The sequence below is a fragment of the Balaenoptera ricei genome, chromosome 5, assembly GCF_028023285.1.
Source record: "Balaenoptera ricei isolate mBalRic1 chromosome 5, mBalRic1.hap2, whole genome shotgun sequence".
NCBI lineage: Eukaryota > Metazoa > Chordata > Mammalia > Artiodactyla > Balaenopteridae > Balaenoptera > Balaenoptera ricei.
The window spans coordinates 99,348,245-99,372,984 of NC_082643.1; positions in this window are offsets into that span (position 1 = coordinate 99,348,245).

The following is a 24,740-nucleotide window of genomic DNA, read 5'->3' on the forward strand; positions in this document are numbered from 1 at the left end:
GGTGTGAACAAGGCATGAGGGGAAGCAGAGAGACTAATTAGGATGTAAACATATGTTGCGGGGCTTGGACTAGTGGCTGCTCGCCACTCAAAAGCCAATACTCAAGAGACAAGTGTCAGTAGGAAAGGAAAGCTTGCTTTATTTTGGAGGCCGGCAATGGGGGAAGAGGGTGCACTCCTGTCTGAGAACCAGCTCTCGATTGCTGCTCAGGGGACAGGGGCTTTTAAAGGGGAGTTTCAGGGTTGTGTAGGCAGAAGGAGGGAGAAGAACAGCATAGTCAGCTCTGACAGTCATCTTGAAACCAGTAATGTGGTGGTCTGATCAGCGTCATCTTGGTTGTTATATTTTGTTTTGTGTAAAGGCTTAGAGTGTAAGGTATAACTAAGTTCCAAGGCCAAGGCAGTGCTTACAGGAGTGGAGGAGAGAAGCAGCCAGATTAGGAACATATTTAGGAGGTAAAATTGACGGCACTTGCTGAGGGACTGGATAAGGAAGTTGAGAGAAAAGGAAGAGTGAGAGATGATGCCTAGGTGTCCATACTGGATAGATGAGGAATTGTGGTACCACGTGCTGAGCCAGTAAAGATAGGTTGAGTGACAGCGTGGTGGCGAAGGTAGATTGGGGCTTCAGTTTATACTGATCCAACTGCATAACTGGGATGGAGAAATGCTAGCGCAGAAGCGCCGTCGTCCTCTCCCACAGGTTGCACAGAATGCCAGTTCAGCCTTCCACTTACTTCCGAGGTCTCTGTGAACTCTAATAGGCTGGAAACCAGTGAAGTTTAAATGAATCTATACCCCAGGCTCCTCTGGGTCACAGAGCAATCAACCCATTCTAAAGTATGGTCATTTTCCTCACATTTCTAATGCCATTTCAAGGGTACCTTACATTTCAGTTCAGGTCCACCATTTTCTCCAGCTGGGTTTCTTTTCAATTCAACCCAGTTTTAACACCAATGTTCGAGTTATTTTTTTTCCCATTACGCCCATAGATGGAAGCAAATCATAGTATCTTGTATAAACGCAGCTGTTTTTCTCTCTTCTCTTTTCTCATTTTAGATGAAAAATCTTCTTTCTCCTTTTTTTTTTATTAACAACACCACCTCCTCCCTGCACCCTGCTGAGTTCCTTACCATCAGCTGTTTCTCTTCCTCATCTCCCGTGCTCTTTCCTGTTTCTTCAGGGAGTCCCTGCCGAGATGTTTTCTTATATAATCAAATTACAGGTCAAATTCATCAAAGGGATGGGGCACAGGTACATTTCTTATGAACATTTCAACTAATCCAGTAAGTAATACATTCTTTGTTTAAGTGGGAGCATTGGTAAATAATGATGTTCTTTGATAATGAAGAATGAAGTAAGGAATAGAGCTTAAAAATATGCCAAAGTTCCCTGTTAAACTGAAAAGCTTGCAAATGTCTGTTGCTATCACTGCCAATATTGTGACTAGGTTTAGGTATTATATATTGTATAAAATCATTTATATGTTTTCTAGTTAATTAGTTGATTTCAATAAATATCTCCAGGTGCCTAACAGAGATACACACTGTTCTAAGCATAGGAGATGCAGAGATGATGCAAGATGGTCCCTCTATGGCAAAGGGGAAAGGCAAAGGAACAAAGCACATGAACAGATACCTTTGATGGAGGAAACAGAAATGTTATAGTGGTGGCAACAGCAGAGAGAATGCCTACAATAATACGTGCAGCAGGAGGTACTCTTATCGAGTGCCTACTTGGAATCAGACATTGTGAATCATTCTTTACACGCATAATCCCATTTGATCTACATGGCAATCATACAAAATAAAATTATGACCCACATTTTGTAGAAGAGAAAAACAGGTATAGCACAGTTAAGTAATAGGTTGAAAGTCACCAAGATATGGAGTAGCAGATAGAATGAGAGAAAGCTCTCTCTGGCACCAAAATTGAATTCTTTTTCCAGTCCTCCCAGAGATGTATATGGTGTAGTTTAGGAGGATAGAGGAGGGTGGCAAAGTCATGCTGGGGTTGGGGAGGGAAGAGTGGGTCTTTGAGAAAGGCTGCCCCAAAGATATGACATCTGGGCTATGTATTAAATGTTGGGCAGGCAAGAAGGAAGGGGAGATGCGACATCCTTAGCAGAGAAAAGCAGAGAGGTATGGAATGGCATAGGCTGGTGGGCTAGACTCAAGTGGTACAGGATAGCTAGAGGATCAGGGTCAGAGATAGGGCTGGGGAGAGATGAGGCCAGACTAGAAGGCCTTATGTGTCACACTGAGGAATCGGAACCTGATTCCAAGAGCCAGAGAGCAGTCTCAAGGGGTTTCAAGCCAGTGGTGGACACAGTTTGGCCTAAGTTTTAGTAATCACACTGTCAGCACAATGGAGAGTGCACCGGGTGAGGCAGGACCAGGAACGAAGCTGCTGTTATCACCCAGGCTTCTGAGAAAGGATTAGAGTCATGAGATTAACTCAGTTTGTGCAAAGATCTTTCTTGCTGCTTCAGTTATATTTCTGATGGTTCAAAGCAAAAGTTCCACCGTGGTAAAGTTGGTGTCATTCACATAATCTCCTCCCCACCCCGGCATCTTCACCCATCTTGCTCCCTTGACTTAGAATCAGTCTTACCTGACTCACCTTTTGCCATTTCCTTCCAGTACACTTGAAACTCTGGCCACATTGCACTTCTTACCCAGCCCCAAATGTCACATCAGCCTCTTTCAAGCCTTTGCATATTTTTCCCTTCCTGGATTGTCCCTTTCTTGCATCATGACTTGGAGAACCACCATCCATGGATCAAGATTTACCTTCTCCTTCTACCATCTTCTAGAAAGAGTCATTTCTTATTCTGGGTCTTTTGTGCTTTCCTCTATGATATCACACTGTTCATGGTAATAGAATAATTTCTCCTCTTTCTCCCTCATTACTTATGGAGTGAGTTCTTCATCCCATAGATACTTCATTCATATACAAGCAAATCCCTATCTACCTACATACAATACAAACATATATATTTTATCCTCTTTTTTACACAAAAGGTAGCATACTATATACTTTCTGTTTTTTTCAATTAATACATCCTAGCAATCTTCCTACATATACTCATGATGAAGTTCTTCATTGTGTAGATGAATAAAAATTTAACAGCCCCCTCCTGATGAACACTCAGGATGTCTGATCTTCTACAATTACAAACAATGATGCAAAGAATAACCATGTATATACGTTATTTCTCATGCAAGGGAGTGTAAATGTTGCATAAATTCTTAGAAGTGCCAGGTCAAAGAATGCTTGCATTTGTAAGCTTCACAGATGCTTCCAAATTGCCCTCTGTGGAGTTGTGCAAATTTGCACTGCTGTCAGGTACATATAAAAATACCTTCTTTTAGCTCATACAACTCAATAACAACAACAAAAAAACCCTATCAAAAAATGGGCAGAAGACCGAAATAGACATTTCTCCAAAGAAGACATACAGGTGGCCAATAGGCACATGAAAATATGCTCAACATTGCTAATTATTAGAGAAAATACAAATCAAAACTACGAGGTACCACCTCGCTCTGGTCGGAATGACATCATTAAAAAGTCAACAAATAAATGCTGGAGAGGGTGTGGAGGAAAAGGAACCCTCCTACACTGTTGGTGGAAACATAAATTGGTGCAGCCACTATGGAAAACTGTATAGAATTTCCTTAAAAAACTAAAAATAGAGTTGCCATATGATTCAGCAACACCACCCCTAGACATATAACAAGAGAAAACTAGAATTCTAAAAGGTACATGCACCCCAATGTTCATAGCAGCACTATCTACAATAGCCAAGACATGGAAGCAACCTAAATGTCCATCAACAGATGAACAGGTAAAGAAGATGTGGTATATATATACAATGGAATATTACTAAGCCATAAAAATGATGAAATAATGCCATTTGCAGCAACATGGATGGACCTAGAGATTATCATACTCAGTGAAGTAAGTCAGAAAGAGAAAGACAAATACCATAAAATATCCCTTCTACATGGAATCTAAAATATGACACAAATGGACTTATTTATGAAACAGATTCAGACTCACAGACATAGAAAAAAAACTTATGGTTACCAAAAAGTGAAGGAGGTGGGGGAGGGATAAATTAGGAGTCTGGGATTAGCAGATACAAACTATTATATATAAAATAGATAAACAAGATCCTACTGTACAGCACAGGGAATTATATTCAATACCCTATAATAAACCATAATGGAAAAGAATATACAGTAAGTTCTCTACATATGAACCTTCAAGTTGCAAACTTTCAAAGATGTGAACGTGCATCTTGTTCCAGCAAGGAACCAGAACCTGTGTCATCAGCGTCAGGCGTGAGTGAAATTGCAGCTTGCCCTCTGTCTCCTATTGCTGAGGATCCTTCAACTCTACCATCTCCCACCTCCTCTCCCTCCTCCAGTCAGTAACTCTTCTTGCCTGTTCACTCGATGCCAGCCCCAGTATGCCAGCTGTTGTACTGTGCTACTGTACAGTGTTAGTTGGGTACCTAGGCTAACTTTGTTGGACTTACGAACAAATTGGACTTACAAATGCGCTCTCAGAATAGAACTCGTTCGTATGTAGGGGACTTGCTGTATATGTATATATATGTATTACTGAATCACTTTGCTGTACACCAGAAACCAACACAACATTGTAAATCAACTATACTTCAATTTTAAAAAAACAATTTAAAAAACTAAAAGAATCCTGCTTTCCTGTGACTCCAAAAGTATCCAAATTTTAGATTTTTGCTAATCTAGCAGGTAAACAATGACATTTCTGGGTAGTTTTAATTTGCATTTCTCTTTTTATGAGTAAGTGGAACACCTTTTCATATTTTTTATATTCCCATTTATATCTTTGTTTTTTTTTCTATCTGTTCACATCCTTTGCCCGCTTGTCTTTTGATTGTGAGTGTGAAATAATCAAATATATGTACATTGGTCTCTGCTCCCGGTTCCTGGCACAGAGTTCCTAAAACTCTTATAATTTCCTAAGAGATAAGGTCACTAGAAGCATCTTTTGTTTTAATATTTGGTTTTTAACTCTGCTTCCTGACACTGAGCTCCTAAATCCCTTGGAACTTCCTGAGTGACTGGAATGTCTTTTGTTCTAATGAGGCAACTCTGGGTGGGCTCCTGGAGGGCTCCTGGATGAGGGCTGGTCACCAGAAAGATCAAACCATGATTAGAAGCTTGGCATTTTCAGCCCCCCCTCACCAATCTCCAGAGAGGGAGAGGGGATGGAAATGGAGTTAATAACTGATCATGCAGTTACATGATGAAGCCTCCATAAAAATCCCAATAGTATGGGGTTCAGAGAGCTTCTGAGCTGGTGAACACTTGGAGGTGCTGGGAGAGTGGCATGCCTGAGGGGGCTTGGAATCTTCATGCTTCTTCCCATGTACCTTGCCCTACACATCTCTTCTATCTGGGTGCTCATTTATATTTTTATCATATCCTTTTGTAATAAACTGGTCAATAGTAGGTAAACTGTTTTCCTGAGTCCTATGAGCCATTCAAGCAAATTAACCTAAGCCAAGGAGGAGGTCATGGGAACCTCCAATTTATAGTCAGAAGCACGGTGGACACCCTGAATTGGTGATTGGCATCTAAAGTGGGAGGTGGGGGAATTCCTGTGGGACTGAGCCTTTAACCTGTGGCATCTGACACTATCTCCAGGTAGATAGTGTCAGAACTGAGTTAAATTGTAGAACTCCCAGCTGGTGTCTCAGAAATGCTTGGTGGCGGGGTAGGGGGAAGCCACTTATCTGGTGTCAGAAGTATGAGTGTGGTAGTAGTGTGAGAGTGAAGGAGAAACACAGGAGATGTGAAGGTGTTCTAAACAGTGGGTCTTTCTAAAACTATTTAATTAGCTATTTGTCTGGGGCATGAATTGCAAATGTTTCTCCCAATCTGTCCAGTGCTTCTAAGGTTGCATAATGTTTGCCTTTGCCCTTTCTTTACTGTAGAAAAGGCACAAAATTGGGTAAGCCATTGCCAGAGGTGTAAAACTGTGGGTTATTGATGATCAGAGCCTGTGATCTTGCTAGAAAAAAATACTGCAGTTGCCACTAATAATACACACCAAGTAGCAAAAAGAAAAAGTACCCAATTGTATGTTACAGATTGCTTTTTCTTTAAAAAAATTTTTAAATTGCTTTAAGAAATTATTTGTTCTGAAATCTGAACTTCATAAGGTTTGCTTGAGATTTGCACATGCTTTTCTCTTTTACTAAAGAGAACTCATTTGGATTTAAAAAAAAAAAAAAAAAGAGCTTAGCCAAAGATGTTAATCTTTTTTCTCAGACAAGTGTGCCTATGATTTTTGCCATAATACTTGGGCCATGTGACTTTAGAAAGCTGCCACCAGAGGATTATATTTCAGGAGCCAATTTTTTGAGAGGTGAACAAACCCCTGTGGGAGTTGATTTGAAAAATGAAAGGTCGAAAGTGAAAACTTTGTGACACCATTTGAGAACAATAGATGGTTTAGATAAACCAACACTTACATTAAGCCCTGGCTTAGAATCATATTTAATCATTGGAAAATCTATCCATGAAGGGTTTCCTGGGTGCTTTTAAGTTCAGGGAGGTTAAGACGAGATTTTTCTGGCATCACAGCAGGTCATGTGGCCAGTGAGTGTGGAAGAAATATTTCTGATTGACTGTATAATTTGCTATGCACGTTATTGTTTCTAAGAACACAGAACTTTGAGAGAGTGAAGAAAATAGCTGCTCCCTGTCCTAAATTTGTTAATATAAGACTTGTACGTGGGTGATCCTAGCATCTTTCTTTCCCCTCAAATACTGATGGGGTGAACCCTGAATCACTTAAACAGATTATTTGACATAAGAAACCACAGCAAACTCTTCCAATGACTTCTCCTCCAGGGATGGTCCCTGGGTCCTCTGTGTCCAGAGATTCACTGAGTCTAGAAGGCAGCTGGGTACCCTACTTACACATCACACCCAGCTTTGCTCACAGATTCAGATTCTGGGGATCCCATGGCCGAGACCAGGAGACTTTGTGCCGGATTGACAAGAATATACTCTCTCTACCTCTCTCATCTCTAAAGTTGGGGCAGTTAATATGTTAAACTCTATCATAGGAAAGTATGCATGGAGGGAGGTAAATTCTATGAAAGGTACATATTATTTATTTTTTTCACTTTAATTTCAAAGATATAAAGAAACTGCTGGAAATAGTTCAGGCTGTGGCTACAAATTTCTGTACAGACTCACTTTTCATACAAATTTAGGACAGTAATAAGGAAAACTGGACCATTACTCTGAATGTTAACTTTATTGAGATTGTTTGATAATCTTATCTAAGCTGTTTTTGTATTCATGAAGTATACAGAATATTTTCAAAAAAAAATATCCAAAATAATTTAGAAACTTTTAAAATATTTTCTTCTTCAAGCTTTTAGCTGTTAGGCTTGTCACTCTTCTAGTTATATCTAATTTTAATGTAGCACCATTTTATCAGTGATACTAGTTATCTTCATATGATAGTGATGATTATGAGGATGGGAGTGGCAGTTAATATTTTGTGCTTTCTATGTCCCTGTGTCTACACTTTGCATGATTGTTTCATTCCATTTTCACACAAAGCCTTTGAATAATGACTATTAAATTTAGTTTATGGCTGATTGGACAGAAAGAGGAACAGAGGTTAAATTAATGACACACAGTCAGTAAGTATTGGGGCTGGAATGTGAATCAAGATTTTACTCTAGAGTCCAAGCTTGTAAATCCCACCTCCTACAGAAGTTAAATCTAAGGCTAAGTGACAAAAATTACAGCAATTTCAAGTAGTGTATTCCCTTAGGACTAACTGAAAACATCAAAAGCCATCCTCTATCACAACCTTCCATTTATTTGAACATATGTGTTCAGCATATGCACTCTTCAAGCTTAGGAGGTCCAACTGTGAACAAGACACACAAGATCCCAGCCCTCATGGGGAGACAGAAAATAAATACATGAGATTATATACACAAACAGGGTAGTTTGAGGGACAGGATGACTTAGATAGTGTTGTCCCAGAAGTCCTCTCTGAAGAAGTAACTTTTGAGCTGGGAGCTTTACAGTATGAAAATGAACTAGACATGGGAAGAGCTAGGGAAATAATCGTATAGGAGCAGGGACCTATAAGGGTGAATCCCTGCACTGAAAGAGACTCAAAGGAGGAGTCAAAAAAGCAGTGGGGAGGGAGTTTCCCATCTTATATTAAAAAAAAATTAGACCACCATTGAGCCATCTCAACCTCCCATTACACAGATATGAAAATGGAGGCTCAGAAAAAGTAAAGTTATTTTCTAAAGGCCACCTAGCTTGAGCCACATGAGTAAAGGTGACCTTCCTGAATGCCAGCCAGCTAGCTCTTCCTACACTGTGATGCCATGATGTCAGGGCTCTCAAGCACCACAAAAGCAATCCTAAATGATACTGTAAAAAAATGTGTGTTGTTCAAAAATCCCAAAAGACTGATGGAAAAGAGAATGATGGCTAGGATGGCTGTAAAATGGTTACTTCAGTTTTGTCAAAATCAAGATTTCAAGGAGGGGGTCTAAGGATAACATCGTGCTGGAAAAATTTTTTTCATTATATGAATATATAATACATCATATGAATATATAATACATTATGTGAATATATAAATATATATTTATAAATTATGTATAAATACATAATTTAATATATAACTATATAATATATAGATGATATAATATATAAACATAATATAAACATATTTATATAAAATATAAATATATAAATATATGATATATAAATATATAAATAAATGTATAATATATAATATATTGTCAACTGAAAAAAATGCACAACGTAAAAGTTGAGAACTACATTTTATTTGATGGTCTTACTGAGGACTATAGCCGGGATGACAGCCTCTAAGAGAGCTCTGAGGAACTGTTCCAAAGAGGTAAAAGAGGAGCCAGGATATACAGGAGTTTGCGCTGAAAAAAAAAAACATGTAGTCAAACATCAAAAGAGTACTGCTAATCACAAGAAACAGACATCTCGAGGTAATAATTTGAGTGCTTTTCTATGTGTGGAAAGATGCAAGCGTCTGGGCTCATTGAAATCTTTCCTTTGATATGTATCTTAACCATCATGAATGAAAAATGTTGCCTGCTGTATCAGTAAACAAAGGATATTGTAGCCATCAAGCCACTGCAGCTGCCCCAGCAGTGAGCCCTGAGGGGACGCAGGATGGAGACAAATGGGCTGCCCACTGCCAAGCCCTCAGCCCCTGCAGCCACCCCCAAAGGTGCACCCTGAGGGGACTCAGGATGGGAAAGAATGGGATGCTGGCCCCAGATAGCTGAGGTGCATAGCAAAGGAATGATTTCAATGAGCCCAGACTCTTGCATCTTCCCATACATAGAAAAGTGCTAAATTCCTTAACATGTGGTGTCTGATTCTCTTTAATGAACAGTAGTCACTTGATGTTCTGACTACCTGATCTCTGTTGCAGAAACCCCTCTGTATCCGGGCTCCTTCCTCACCTCTTCAGAGCAGCCGCTCAGAGCGATCTGAGAGGCTGCCTCCTGAGCTTGAAGTCCTCAGAAATTCTGCCAAATAAAACATAATTCTCAAATTTTAGGTTGTGCATTTTTTTCAGTGGACACTATCTTGGACCTGTATCCTGTTTCTCTCCCTCCTGAATTTGCCTCAGGGTTCACCATGGGGGCAGCTGCATTGGCTGGTGGCTTTACGGCCAGAACACCCTTTATTTACTGAAATGGCAGGTGACATTCTTTGTCCACAATATTATATATAAATATAATATATAAGTATATAAAATAAATATTTTTCATTATATACATACATATACATATATGCATATATATCTCTGAAAAGCTGCTGCTATGCCCAGCAAAGTCTGGATGGGTCTGCTGATTCAGTCCATCAACAGAAAGCACACGGTCTCCCTGATTACAGACCGTGAGCCAACTGAGGGGTCATGGGCTTGCTATTCCCACTGGGTCAGTTTCCCATCCACACACACTCACGCCTCAGAAGTTCATGGAGCAGTATGCTTCACTCCTAGACTCTCTTTTCCAGATTCTCTGACCTCCCTCTGTCTCCCCTCCTCCAAGAAACTCATTCCCCAGAGCCCCAGCTTCATGGCTCCTGAGTCCGAGATGGTCACGGTAAAGATCCACCATCTAGAGAGGACCAAGATGACTCCTACCAGGGTCTTCCCGAGCCTTCTGGGAAAAGCACCTTCAAGACAAACAAATCTTCTGGGTGCTAATAGCGTGCCCTCTTACTGAATACTTTGGATGCATTCTTCTGATAAAGGACATTCTCTCCTTCCCACTGAAGACAAGAATTGGGAAGAATGAAGGAATGAAGAGGATCAAGAATCCCAGCCTGCCTCCTATGAGTGTCTTACCCTCTAGAACAGCAAAAGGAAGCTTTTCCCTAAGGCCTTGATGCTCCAGTTCTGTCAATCACTGCAGCTTTGATTCCCTTTCAGAATTTTCTCCCTGCTGGTATATCTGATGGAGGTGAAAAAAAAATGCACAATGTGAGAGTTGTGAGTTAAGTTTTATTTAGGGCAAAATGAGGACTATAGCCCAGGAGACAGCATTTCAGAGAGCTCTGAGGAACTGCTCCAAAGAGGCAGGGGGAAGGTCACTGTTATATATGACTTTAGTGAAGGGGAGTATGTGCAGACAGGCACACATGCTGGCAGACACCTGCTGCTAGTCACGAGGAGCAGATGTCACCATGAACGATTTTAGTGCTTTTCTAGGTACGAGGAGATGAAAGAATTGAGCTCATCAAATCTTCTCCTGAAATATCTAACTATCTAAAGATACGGTCTGCCAGTTTTTCCCAGAGCACAGAGTGCCTCATTCCTGATCTGCACCCTGAACTCCTTTCAGGGGGTGTTGAAGGTCAGCAGCGGCTCATGATTCAATCCTTGTAGAGGTAGATGGCAAGTGCCAATTTGTAGTTGGCAGAGGCCTGATCCTGCCTCGGATTCAGCCACCCTGAATCTAAGAGTTCATTCCCTGGGCCCTAAAAGGAGGGGAAGGTTGGGGACTTTCTTACTGGGATCCCAGAGAGTTCATCTTATACAATTCTCAGAAATTACTATTCCCTCTGTATGGGACCAGCCTCTTTCTCCAGGCCAAACTGACAGAAAAGGGATACAAGTGGTAGTCAAAAAAGTAAACTGTTGAGACTCTGTCTTTTAAACCACATCCTGCAGTTTGGAAATAAAGCTCCTTATTTTTAGAATGCCAGCAGAATTGTTCCGGCTCTGCCCCTGCAGTTTCAATAGTGGCCTTGGGCTCTGAAACACTAACCTTGAAAAGAAAACGTTTACATTGTAAACGCAATGGCAGTATGAAGACTATTCTATTGTGGAACAGCCACCGGAGACTAAAAATTCAGAAGGGGCTTTTTCCTTTCTGTGAAAGGCCTAATCCACGGGGCTTTCACTGTGGCAAAATCAAACTCTAAGCAGTAATTGTGCATGGGTTCTAGCTGGGATCTTGCATAAAATCTGAAATTTCACACAACCCATTCTGTTCTGGGGATTTCACCACTGATCGACAGGAAACGGAGCTTCTAGAGGGGTTTGGGGGAAATCAGGCCATGCAGACCCTTAGGTGAACAAACTTGCTAACAAAACACCTTTAAAGTCACCCCCTTCTTCCCAAACACACGCAGTCCCATCCTTCGCCAAACTGGCCCTTGAATACTTCAGAGGCACACAGGTTCCGAAGTGTGGGCTTTGAGAAACCACACCGTGTTTATTTCAGATACCTTAAGTCAACCCTCTCAGGTACTCTGATATGTATTCTCCTATTCGTCTAGAGTTAGGCTGGAAAAGAAAAGACTCAAACTGGCTTGATGCCTGACTCCAGTGCTTTGATGGAGTGTCAAGTGGAAGGATTTAGGTCCATTTTAGGTCCATTTTGACCAGTGGGCAAAATGATAGTCAGTGGATGGAAAAAACAGGAGGACGCTTTCAACTCACATCGGAGGTCCTCTCTAATCATTTGGACTGTCTAAAGCTAGAATGAGCCAGATCCAAAGGCCGTGATCAGCGTGCCACTGAAGATGCCCAAGGAGCTCAATCATTGATGACATAGTGGGGACTCCTTCATTGACAAGCCCTGATACTGGCTCTCTGCAGCCACGGCCCAGCTTCATAGAGTGGCCCATGCTGGTCTCACAGGAGCAAATGGGAAATGGAGCTACATGAATGGGTCAGGACCAAAGCATTCACCTTTCTGGGGCTGCTGACTTTTTAGGAAGGTCTCCCTATGTGCTGGGACCATTCTCTTAACTCATTTAAAGCGCACAACGACCCTAAAGGAGCAGGTAGTCTTATCATCCCTACTTTATAGATGAGGAAGCTGGGTCACAGGGCTTGAGTATTTGGCCCAAGGTCACAGAGCAAGCAAGTGACAGAGGAAGGAACCCTGGCTGTCATCCTTGAGAGTCCACTCTATTAGCCTCTAAACTATTCTGCCTCAGAATCACCTCCACAGGCCCGCTGATACCCTCTCGTGTGACCACCACTATCTGCTTTCCTTACCAGGTCTTGTTCCATGGATAGATCAGGACTCTTCTAATGTTAATCTTATAATTGCAATATCCACTCCTCTCCCTATTCAGACTATGAAAATGCTCAAGGTTATCCTTTTGGGTTGATAACAGGCCTTTCAGTCACTTTATTTTCCTAATACAGCTCCCCACGTACACACACAGCATCCACTACCAATGTAATCAAAGCTAAATGTTTTGTTACATTCTGCTTTCCACCCTGGTAGGTCCCAACCTCCTAAAGGATTATTTTTAAGTGGTTTATGTTAATGTTCACTCGTTAATGCTCATGCTTTAATGTTTTATGGGTTTTGGCAAATGCACAGTGTCATGTATCCACAATAACAGTATTATTCAGAATACCTGAACTGCTTTAAAAAAATCAAAGATGCTTGACCTATTCCACCCTCCCATCTCCTTAATTCTCCTAGAAGCCACTAGATTTGTTGGTTCGTTTGTTTGTTCATTGGTTTGTTGTTTTTTTTTACAGACTCTATGGTTTTCTCTTTTCCGGGATGTTATATAAATTGAATCAGAGAGTATTTAGACTTCTCAGGGTGATTTCTTCCCCTTTGGAATATGTATTTAAGATTCATCCACATATTCCCATGGCTTACTAGCACATTCCTTTTTATCACTGAATAGTATTCCATTGTATGGTTGTACCAAGATTTTTTATCCATTCACCTATTTTTTTAAAAAATATCAGTTTGCTTTCAGTTTTTGGCAATTTTGAATAATGCTGCTAGAAACATTCATATATAAGTTTTTGTGTAGACCTCAGTTTTTAAGCTGGTTGGGTAAATACCTTGTCACATGATTGCTGACCATATGGTAAGACAATTTGTCCTTGTAAGAAATTTCCACTGTCTTCCAAAGTGGCTGCATCATTTTGCATTCCAACTATCAATGATACAAGTTTCTGCTTCTTGGATGCTAACCGGTAATTCGTATTGTCAGTTTTTTGGATTTTAGCCCTTCCAATATGTGGGTAGCAGTATCTCATTGTAATTTCAATTAGCATTTCTCTAAATGACAAATTGTATTAGTTTTCTATTGTTGCTGTAACAAACTACCACAAACTTAGGGAATTTAAATATCACATATTTGTTCTATTTCTGTAGTATTGGTTAGAAGTTCGATACAGGTCTCACTGGGCTAAAATCAAGGTGTCAGCTTTCTAGGGAAAAATCTATTTCCTGGACTTCCAGCTTCTAGAGGGCACTTACATTCCTTGGCTCATGGTCCCTTTTTTGTACTATCAAACCCTAAAAAAGCATCATTGTAACCCTTCTTCTGTCAACACATCTCTGTTAGGGTGCAGCCAGGAAATTTTTCCAGTTTTAAGGACTCATAAGATTGAGTCCACCAGATTAATTCAGGATAATCTCCCATCTCAAGGTCCTTATTCTTAATCATATCTGCAGTCCCTTTTGCCATGAATGGTAACATAGTCACAGATTCTGGAGATTAGAACGTGAACATATTTGGAGAACCATTTTTCTGCCTACTACACAAATGATATTGAACATATTTTCATATGCTTATTTTCCATCTGTATATCTTCTTTGGTAAAGTGTCCATTCAGATATTTTGCCAGTATTTCAGTTGTATTGTTCCTCTTTTTATTGTTGAGTTTTAAGAGTTTTTTTGTGCATTTGGTTACAAGTTCTTTATCAGTTATGTCTTACAAATATTTCCTCCTAGTCTGTGTGTGGCTTGCATTTTCATTCTCTTAAAAGTGTCTTTTTTCAATGAAAAATTTGTTAATTTTAATAAAAGACAGCTTACTTATTTTTTCTTTGATGAATCATGCTTTTGGTGTTGTATCTAAAAATTCATTGCCAAATCCAAAGTCACATAGACTTTTCCAATATTTTCTTCTATAAGCTTTATAGTTTTGCATTTTACACTAAGGTTTGCAATCCATTTTGAATTAATTTTTGGTAAGGTATAAGGTCCCTGTCTACGTTCATATTTTTGTATATGGATACCTAATTGTTCCATTACCATTTATCAAACAGAACTATCCTTTGTCAATGAATTGTCATTGCTCCTTTGTCAAAAATCAGTTGACTATATTTTTGTGGGTTTGTTTCTGTTTCATTGATCAGTGTCCATTCTTTTGCTAATACCGCCATGTCTTGATTACACTACGTTTAATATAAGTCTTGAATTTGGTAATGCAAGCTCTCCAACTCTGTTCTTTAGTATTGTGTAGGGTCTTTTTTTTTTTTTTTTTTTTTTTTTTTTTTTTTTTTTTTTTTTTTTGTGTAGGGTCTTTTGTTTGTCCATGTAAATTCTAAATTTTATAGAATCAGCTTATTGATATCTACAAAATTGCTTGCTGGTATTCTGATTAGAATTACATTGAATTTATAGATCAAGTTGGGAATAATTGACAGTGTTTTTTAGTACATATTGCTAGGTGAAAGAAACCAATTTGAAAAGGCTATGTACTATATGATTCCAATATATGAAATTCTGAAAAGAAGCAAAACTATGCATAAAGTGTAATATTTAGATATAAATCTAACAAAATATATGCAGGATATATACATAGAAAACTAAAAAACACTGATAAAAGAAATAGGAGAGGTGAATAAGTGGAAAGATATTCTATGTTCCTAGATTAGGAGACACAATATTGTTTAGATGTCAATTATTCCCAACTTTATCTATAGATTCAATATAATTCCAATCAAAATCCCAACAAGCTATTTTGCAGGAAGCAACCTAAATGTCCATTGACAGAGGAATGGATAAAGAAGATGTGGTACATATACACAATGGAATATTTCTCAGCCATTAAAAAGAATGAAGTAGCACCATTTGCAGCAACATGGATGGACCTAGACATCATCATACTAAGTGAATTAAGTCAGACAGAGAAAGACAAATATCATATGATATTACTTCTATGTGGAATCTAATAAAAATGATACAAATGAACTTATTTACAAAACAGACACAGACTCACAGATCTCAAAATCAAACTTATGGTTACCAAAGGGGAAATGTGGGGGGAAATGATAAATTAGGAGATTGGGATTAACATATACACACTACTATATATATAAAATAGATAATTAATAAGGACCTACTGTATAGCACAGGGAACTCTACTCAGTACTCTGTAATAACCTATATGGGAAAAGAATCTGAAAAAGAATGGAGATAGATATAGATATAGATATAGATGACTGATTCACTTTGCTGTACACCTGAAAGTAACACAACATTGTAAGTCAACTATACTCCAATAAATTTTTTTTTAAATGTATTTAAGGCTCTTCCATATCTTTTTGTGGCTTGATAGCTGATTTTTTAAAATCACTGTATAATATTTTATTGTATGGATATACCACAGTTTATTTATCCATTCAGCTATTGAAGGACATCTTAGTTGCTTCCAAGTCTTGGTGATTATGAATAAAGTTGCTAAAAAAAAAAAAAAACACTCATGTACAAGTTTTTGTGTGAATATAAGCTATCAACTCATTTGAGTAAACAGCAAAGAGCACAATTAGTGCTCTAAGAGTCATATGGTAAGAGTACGTTTAGTTTTTTAAAGAAACTTCCAAACTGCCTTCCAAAATGGCTGTGCTTTTCCCTACCAGCAACAAATAAGAGTTCCTGTTTTGCCATATCTTCTCCAGGATTTGGTGTTGTCAATGTTTTGGATTTTAACCACTCTGTCAGGCACGTAGTGGTATCTCATTGCTATTTTAATTTGTAATTCCCTAATGGCATATGATGTTGAACATCTTTTCATATGCTTATTTTTTATATCTTCTTTCAGGTATTTTGCTGGTTTTTTAATTGAGTTGTTTGTTTTCATGTTGTTGAGTTTTAAAAGTTCTTTGTGAAGTTTGATTTCCATCCCTTTATTAGATATGTGTTTTGCAAAGATTTTCACCCAATCTATGACTTATCCTTTCATACTCTTAAGAGTGTCTTTCACAGAGGAAAAGTTTTTAATTTTAATCATGACCAAGTTATCAATTTTTTTCATGAACTTGTTTTTGATACTGTATCTAAAAATCATCACCAAATCCAAGTTCACCTAGATTTCCTCATGTATTATCTGCTAGGAGTTTTATAGTTTTGCATTTTACATTTAGGTGTATGATTCATTTTGAGTATGATTTAATTTTATCTGCTCTCTTAGTGGTTGCCAGAGTTTGTGATATACATTTACAATTAATCTAAGTCCACTTTCACAGAACACTATACCACCTCGTGAGTAGTGCAAGTATCTCTTAGCAAAGTATTATCATTTTCTCCCTCCCATCCCTTATGACTCTGTTGTCATTTATTTCACTTATCCATATGCTGTGATCACCTGATACATTGTTCCTATTATTGCTTTAAGCAGACAGTTACCTTTTAGATGGATTAAGAATAAGAAAAATAAAAGATTTTATTTTACCTTTATTTATTCCTTCTTTGTCACTCTGTCACTCTTCCACATTTCTTATCTATATCATTTTCCTTCTTCCTAAAGAACACTTTCCTTCTTCCTTTTAACATTTCTTGCACATCTGCTGATGATGAATTCCTCAGCTTTTGTCTGTCTGAGAAAGTCTTTATTCCTCCTTCACTTTTGGAAGATAATTTTTCTGCATTTAGAATTCTTGATTGGTAGATATCTCTTTCAACACTTGAAATATTTCACTCTGCTCCCTTCTTTCTTGCACAGTTTCTGATGAGAAGTCTGATAGAATCTGTCCTTATTACTCCTACAGGTAAGGTACTTTTTTCTGACTTTTTTCAATATTTTCTCTATGTCTGTAGTTTTCTGCAGTTTGAGTGCCTAGGTGTTGATTTTTTTTATTTATCTTTCTTGGTGTTCCCTGGGCTTCCTGGATCTGTGCTTTGATGTCTGTCATTAATTTTAGAAAGTTCTTGGCCATTATTACTTCAAATATTTCTTCTGCTTTGTTCTCTTTCTTCTCTTTCTGGTATTTTCATTACACAGATGTTACAAATTTTGATATTGTCCCACTGTTCTTTGATACATTTTTGTGTTTCATTCTTTTTTCTTTTTGCATTTCAGTTTGGGTAGTTTTTATTGTCCTACCTTCAAGCGCATTGATTCTTTCCTTGGTCACATCTAGTCTACTAATGAGCCCATCAAAAGCAATCTTCATTGTCACTGTGGGGATTTTTCCCTCAGCACCCCCTTTGGATTCTTTCTTAGAAATCCCATGTCTCTGCTTACATGGCCCATCTGTTCTTCTATGATGTCTACTTTTTCCTTTGATATACTACCCATAATTATTTTAAATTTCCTGTTGGCTAATTGCAACATCCATATCATATGTGATTCTTGTTCTGATGGGTTTCTCATCTCTTCAGAGTGTATTTTCTGTTGCTTTTGGCATACCTTATAACTTTTTGCTGAAGGTGAGACATATGGTATCAGGTAATAGGGACTAGGGTAAATAGGCCATTAGTGTAATGATATATGCTAGTCAGGCTAGTATCAGGGCTGTATTTAATGTCTCTTGCATTGTTGATGCCTGAGTCTTCAAATTCCTCTAGTGTTACTCATCTTGTCTCCTCTCTTGACCTAGGGCTTCCCTATGTAGTCTTCCCCAGAAAGAGTTTGTGTCTTGCAGTTCTTTTAGCTGTAATCCATCACACTGTTGGTTTGGTGGTAAGATGTCAGAGAGAAAGAGAGAGAGAGAGAGAGAGCAGTCTATAATCTTCCAATTAAATATCAGCCTTTCAGTGAGCCTAAGTCTTGGGACTGTGAGCTTCACATCGTTTCTTCAATGGAATAGCTATTTTCTCCCTGCTCCCCACCCCATCCCTAACTATAGCATTCCCAGTCTACTACCTTGAAGGGCTGTTCACTGATTAAAATGAATTTTTCCCCATAAGTGGGATAGGAAGGCTGGAGTGGGGAGGAATTCCCTTCTTCCATCTGGAACAAGGCTCCAGCAAAGTTCTTTCCTAGGAGAATAGGCCTTTGTCATGAAGATAGCTCTGGGCTTATTTCATAATGGCTGCCAGAGTTACAAGGAGATTTTTCTCAGATACCCACCATGAGAACCTGATGGGATTCTTGGAACAAAAGCCCATGAAAGTTTGGTTGGGGGGAAGACTAAGACTGATGGGTCCCAGCAGTCTTTACTGTCACACTAGTCCATACTCCATATCTGGCAATTTGTTGAAATTACCATTTAAATGCCCCCACCAGTTCATGGTTCTAGTATCTTCCCTCGGGGTAAGCAAATCTCCATCTCTCTACATTTAGAAGTGTCAATTTGCCCTGCATTCACACTTTTCTGAATCCAACCTTCTCTGAGGGCCCAATCTTACTTCTCTGATGGTCATTTTATCCAGCTTTTTCTGTAAGGATGAGAGTGATGACTTCTAAGTTCTTTACATGTTCAAGCTGAAACTCAAAGTCCCTACTTAATGTTTATTATTTTCAAAATGTGTTTCCTTATTTTAATGCATTCTATTGAACATTTCTTGTGATCCACAGAAATCTTTTTGGGTCTACATTTTGCTATAGCTGCTGCTGTGGAAGTTCCAAGCAGCAGACTTTGACTAGCTCTGCCAAGGAATAACCAGAGAGCACCTGGCCTCCACATACACCACATACTTCTTATTTCCTAGCCTGGAGCTTTTCTGACACAGCTCTTGACTCTTTTGGGGAACCCACACAACATTTACCTGCAATATGCAGTCTAGAAGTAAAGGAGAGTTAAGACCAGGAGACCATCTTTGACTAATAGGGGAAGAGAGCTGATGGATATTTTTTTTTTCCTTTTACATCCCAGGGAGACAAGAATTTCAAAAAGTTCTCAGAAGACCCTGATGAGACAAAACACCAGCCCCCTGCAGCACTGGCCAATACAACAATTCATTGTTGTATTTGCTTCCCTATCTACTCCCCAATTTCTGCTCTCTGGAATTACTTTCAGGATGAATAACCTACAGGCAAGTCTTTGTCTCAGGCTCTGCTTTTAAGGAACCCAAACTAAGGCATAAGTTTATTTTAAAAGAAATTCTGTAACACATCAGTAAATGGAGGAAAACAACCATTTGCCATTAAACAGATGATAATTGTCCTTTCATAACTTTCCATGACTTCTCCTCCTGTCAAACACATACTCCTCTTAACCTGTTCTCCCCACCCTTCTACTGCATTTCAACAGCACGTGTCACCTCTATAAAATTCCCTGCTCTCACCCACTTCCCTCTACACTTTGAGAAATTAAGAAGAAAAGAGAAGAAAGGAAAAAAGAAAACAATGCCATTGAACACTGCTGTTGTACTCTTGCAGTTAAAAAGGGAGATTATCAAGATTTAGGAAAGCACTACTCAAAGTGTGATTTGTGAGCTGGCTGTTGGTCTGCAAACTGCCTTTTCTGTCTATTCTTAACAGATTGCTCCAAAATGCAAATCAACTACATCACTACATGCAATATTTTGTTTAAGTGACACTTTTTAATTAATTTTTTTTTTTTAGTTACAACAGACTTCTTTTATGGCAACACAACTCCCTCGATGAAGGAGCAACACATTGATTTATATTCTTGAGTTAGCCCTTTATCTCATGGTGGAATGGCTCTTTGAGTAAGACTGAATTAGAGAGGTATAAAAGTATTAACAGGACATTTCTAAGTATGTACTATGTGCTAAGCATTGTTCTATGGGCTTCACTAATATTAACTCATTTAATTCTCAAAAAAAGAACCCTTGTATATAAGGTAGGTAATATTATTATTCTCATTTTACAGGTAAGGAAACTGAGACACAGTGAAATCTAATATGTCTAACATTGCACAGCTAGTAAGTGGTAGCAGTAGACTCTAAGATGGCCTTCAGAGTGGCTCCCGATGATCCTGGCCTCTTGGTATCTGCACGTTTGTGTTGTCAGCTCCCATATTGTATCAATATTAGTATGTGTGACCAAAGAATACAGCAGAAGTGATAGTGTGTGACTTTCACAATGTTACAGACTGAATATTTGTGTCCCCCCAAAATTCATATGTTGAAATCCTATCCCCAACTCTGATGGCATTAGGAGGTAGAGCCTTTGAAGGTGGAACCCTCATGAATGGGATTAGTGTTCTCATAAAAGACAGTCCAGAGAGCTCTTGCCCTCTTTCCCTGATGTGAAGGTACAATTAGAAGATGGCCATCTGCAGTTCAGAAGAGAGCCCTTACCAGTCACTAACCATATTGGCACTTTGATCTTGGACTTACAGCCTCCAGAACTATGAGAAACAAATTTCAATTATTTAAAAGTCACCCAATGTGCGCTATTCTCTTATAGCAGGCCAACTACCAAAATACAAGGCTAAGTCATAAAAGAAACAGTTGCTTCCACTTTACTCCCTTTGATCACTTGCTCTGGGAGAGCCAGCTTCCATGTGCTTCCTCACACAGCTGTATGGAGAAGTCCACATGGCAAGGAACTGATGCCTCCACCAACAGCCAGTACCAACTTGCCAGCCATGTGAGTGAGCAAACGTAGAAGAGGACCCTTCAACCCCAATCAAGCCTTCAAAGGACTGCAGCCCTGGCTAACACCTTGACAATAATCTTATGAGACCCCCCTATTTAGAGCCACCTAACTACCCCCAAAGTCCTGACCCACATGATCTAAGATAATAAAATGTTATTGGTGTTGTAAGTCTCTAAGTTTTGGACTAATTTGTTACACAGCAATAGATAACTAATACAGTCCTAGACCAGTCTGGCTCCAAAGCCTCTTGTCTTCATTGCTATGTAAAAGAATTGAAGATGGAAAAGGAAATGACTTCCTCCTCATGTTATATGATGCAATGTTATTTAAAGCCAAGTTTGTGTAGCAGCTACCATTATCTCAGCTAACGGCAGCAGTATACATTCCCAACTTGAGAAATACGGGGGTGGATAAGAGAACGTGGGATTGGAGTAAGATATATCTGGATTCAAATCCCAGCTTAGGCAAATTTTCACTTTGTGCACGTCCACAAAAGAGGCCATCATCACTGAAGAGACAAATAACACTTGTAAAGTCCTAACTCGTTAAGCAAAGCTGAAAGCTGGTTGTTTAAATATATATATATGAAGAGTAGAATTCAAAGATTGATGAATTTTTCAGAAGTGAGAGTGTTTGCACATTGGTTGACTTTTAGCCACAGATGCCTTGAACGACAGTGTGACACTTGCTGACTAGATGCATTTCAGCAGTGTAGGGGTTGATGTAAAATGGTTATTGATCAATTAGAATGGGTTTAAAACCGGGTCTGACAATTACTTGTTGCTTTGGCCAAGTTCCTAGGAAGATAGGAACTTTCTATTCTCCCTTAAGCCATTTCACTGCAATGTTATTATCTGAGTAATGATAGGAATGCAGATAGTAACAGCAGCTACTACTTGTTAAGTGCCTACTGGGGGCTAGGTACGGTATATCCTCCGTCTCAACCACTCAACAGTTGCAATGCAACAGCTACCATAAACAATAAAGAAATGGATGCAATGGTGTTCCAGTGAAACTTTGTTTATAAAACTAGGCATTAGGCTGGATTTGGCCTGAGGGCCACACTATGCTTCTCCTGCTCTAGATTATCTTCGGTGCCAGCTATGGCGTGCTTTCTCCTCCCCTAACTTCTAGATACGCTGTTCCCCCTATCCCCCTATCCGTGTTACACCTTCCCTTCGCCTAAAATGCTTCTCCCTTACTCATCTCTTAGCTCTCAGCCAAGTCCTGACTTCATTGGGGGATGATGCTATCTGCATTTTTAGGCTATTACAGGTCCCCCTGCTATGTGCTTCCCAAATGTATGTCCTCTTTCATAACCCTCATCTCCCTTTATTGTAACTCCATGGTTTTATATCTTTCTTCCCTGACAAACTGAGAGCTCTGTGAAGGCGGGGGTTTGTCTTGTGTACCATCTGATTCCTAGCCCAGTTCCTAACACACAGTAGGTGCTCAATAACTATAGGGGGAAAGAATTATTAATATTAGAGAAAGCAACTAAAACACACTTTACAACTTCACACTTGTCTATTTTACAATTGTTGTTAAAGTTATCTTGTTCCCAAGAAATGAATTCTACACTTGTACATTTTATTAAACTCACAGGCAATTTTGCCTCTTTTATAGTGTAAGACTTTCCAAATGAGGAAACACCTGTGAAATTCGTGTTTAAGGCGCTTTCATTCTCTTGCCACTATTTCCCCACAATGGTGACCTTTAAATTTAGCCTGAGTATAAGCGGGGCTGTCAGAACATCGGGTTACATTATGCAATGCAGCTATTTGTGCCTTTTAAAGACGGTGTAAGTCCCAACGTGGACTGCACAGCGGGGAAGTTACCCTGATGATATTCTCAAAACCACAGCAGCCAGGATTGAACCCAACAGTGGGTCAGCCGTCAAGAAGCCACATGCTTCTGGGAAATCAGTTTCGCTGAAAACAGGTCCTCATTTGTCCTTCCAGAAAATAAGTAACCCTTGGCTCTTGTGTGGCCTTGCTTCTTCAGGCAGATTGGAGCGAAGCTTGGGTTTGAGGGAGAAGCGGGGAATTGTGCTGCAGGGCTTATTTTTCTTTTTCAGAGGTGGTGTGTGGAGCTGTGTGCTGGGATCTGCGGAGAATTGTGGAGTCATTGATTGTCCCACCTAATCAGAGGCTCAGAGACCTCCTGGGCTGACCAGCAGCTACTCCTCCTAGACGTGGGCCAGCCCCCCACCTTTTTTGCAACTGTTTGCAAAAAACTGCCCCACCTCCTTGTTGATAAACAGCTCAAACTGTGGGCTAAGCAGCTCCCAGAGACCATTCCAGCTCTGGGTCATGCAGCCCATTTCTTCAGGGTAGTTTCAGAGGCAGAGATGCGAGGGGGAGGCAGTGGGGGAGGGGAGAAGGAGAGGCGGGGATTGAGTCCCAAAGGATGAGTCAAGGGCTTCTGCACATGATGTCGTGTTGCAATAAAACTAAGACTTCTTGCTGTGCTCTCAGTCCCAAAGAATTCACACAAGTCTCAAGTCTGAGAAAAAAGAGGAGAAGCTTAGACACACAAGATCACAAGTGGAAAAACTATCAAAACGCCTAACTTGCTCCTTGGGAAACTTCAGGGTAGCACTAATCAAAGGATACCTTCCTGCTCTTTTACCCTAACCCAGTCCAGTTGACATAATAATGGCCTGTGCAATTTTAGTTTTTAAAGCCCACTTGCTTGCAGGCAGGCAGGATCACCTAATAATAATGAAATACATCATTGGGCACTGACTATATTACAGGCACTGTTCTGAGTGCTGTACAGGTACTAAGTGGAGTCATAGGCAACTGTCATTCTTCGAGGCCAAAAATGGCTAAATATCAGCAATTTCATGCCTCCATCTAAAATTAACTCTTTTGATTTTTACAGTAATCCTCTAAAGACTATTGTTTTCTGGTATGATGAGCTCTCGCTGGGTTTTAAACTCACCTCTGCCACCCTGGTCAAATGTGCCTTAGTTTCCTTCCCTGTAAAATGGCACTAATACTACTACTTGCTTCGTAGGGTTGTCAGAGAATTAAGTGAGTTCATAAATGTAACAGTACCTGGCGCATAAATGTTCGATAAATATTGGTCATCATCTCTAGCTTTACAGAAAGTGATGTTTAAGGCCTTCATTTGAGAAATACCCTGTGTAATGACATCCAATGTTTTGTTTTTCTGCCAGGCCCGTATTTCTTCTCCTTCTGCAACAGCACCCCAATTTCCCTTGAGATAACTCGTCCTCCCCTGGAAGAGGCTGTCAGCCAAGGACTCTTTTTTCCCCCAGCTGTGGAGTATACATGTGGCCCAAGGTGGGTCAATCCCAATTTTTCTTGCATCCTGTACTTTTCAAAGCCAAGCTCCTCTGCTTTCCCTCTGATTCTGCAGCTATTCTGTGTCCTTCCAGTAAATTCCTTTTTGCAAAACGGCGGGGCCGGGGGGCGGGGTGGGGGCGGGGTGGTGAGGGGGGCAGGGAGGGAGGAGTAAGGGAGGTAATTTAGCAGATTGTTAACAAGTTAACAATCTGCTAAATTGGTTTCTATTGTTGCAATCAAAGATCCTTAACATATATATCATTGGAAATAGGCATTTTAACCTATTCTTTCTAAATATGAAATGAAACTAGCTAGCATA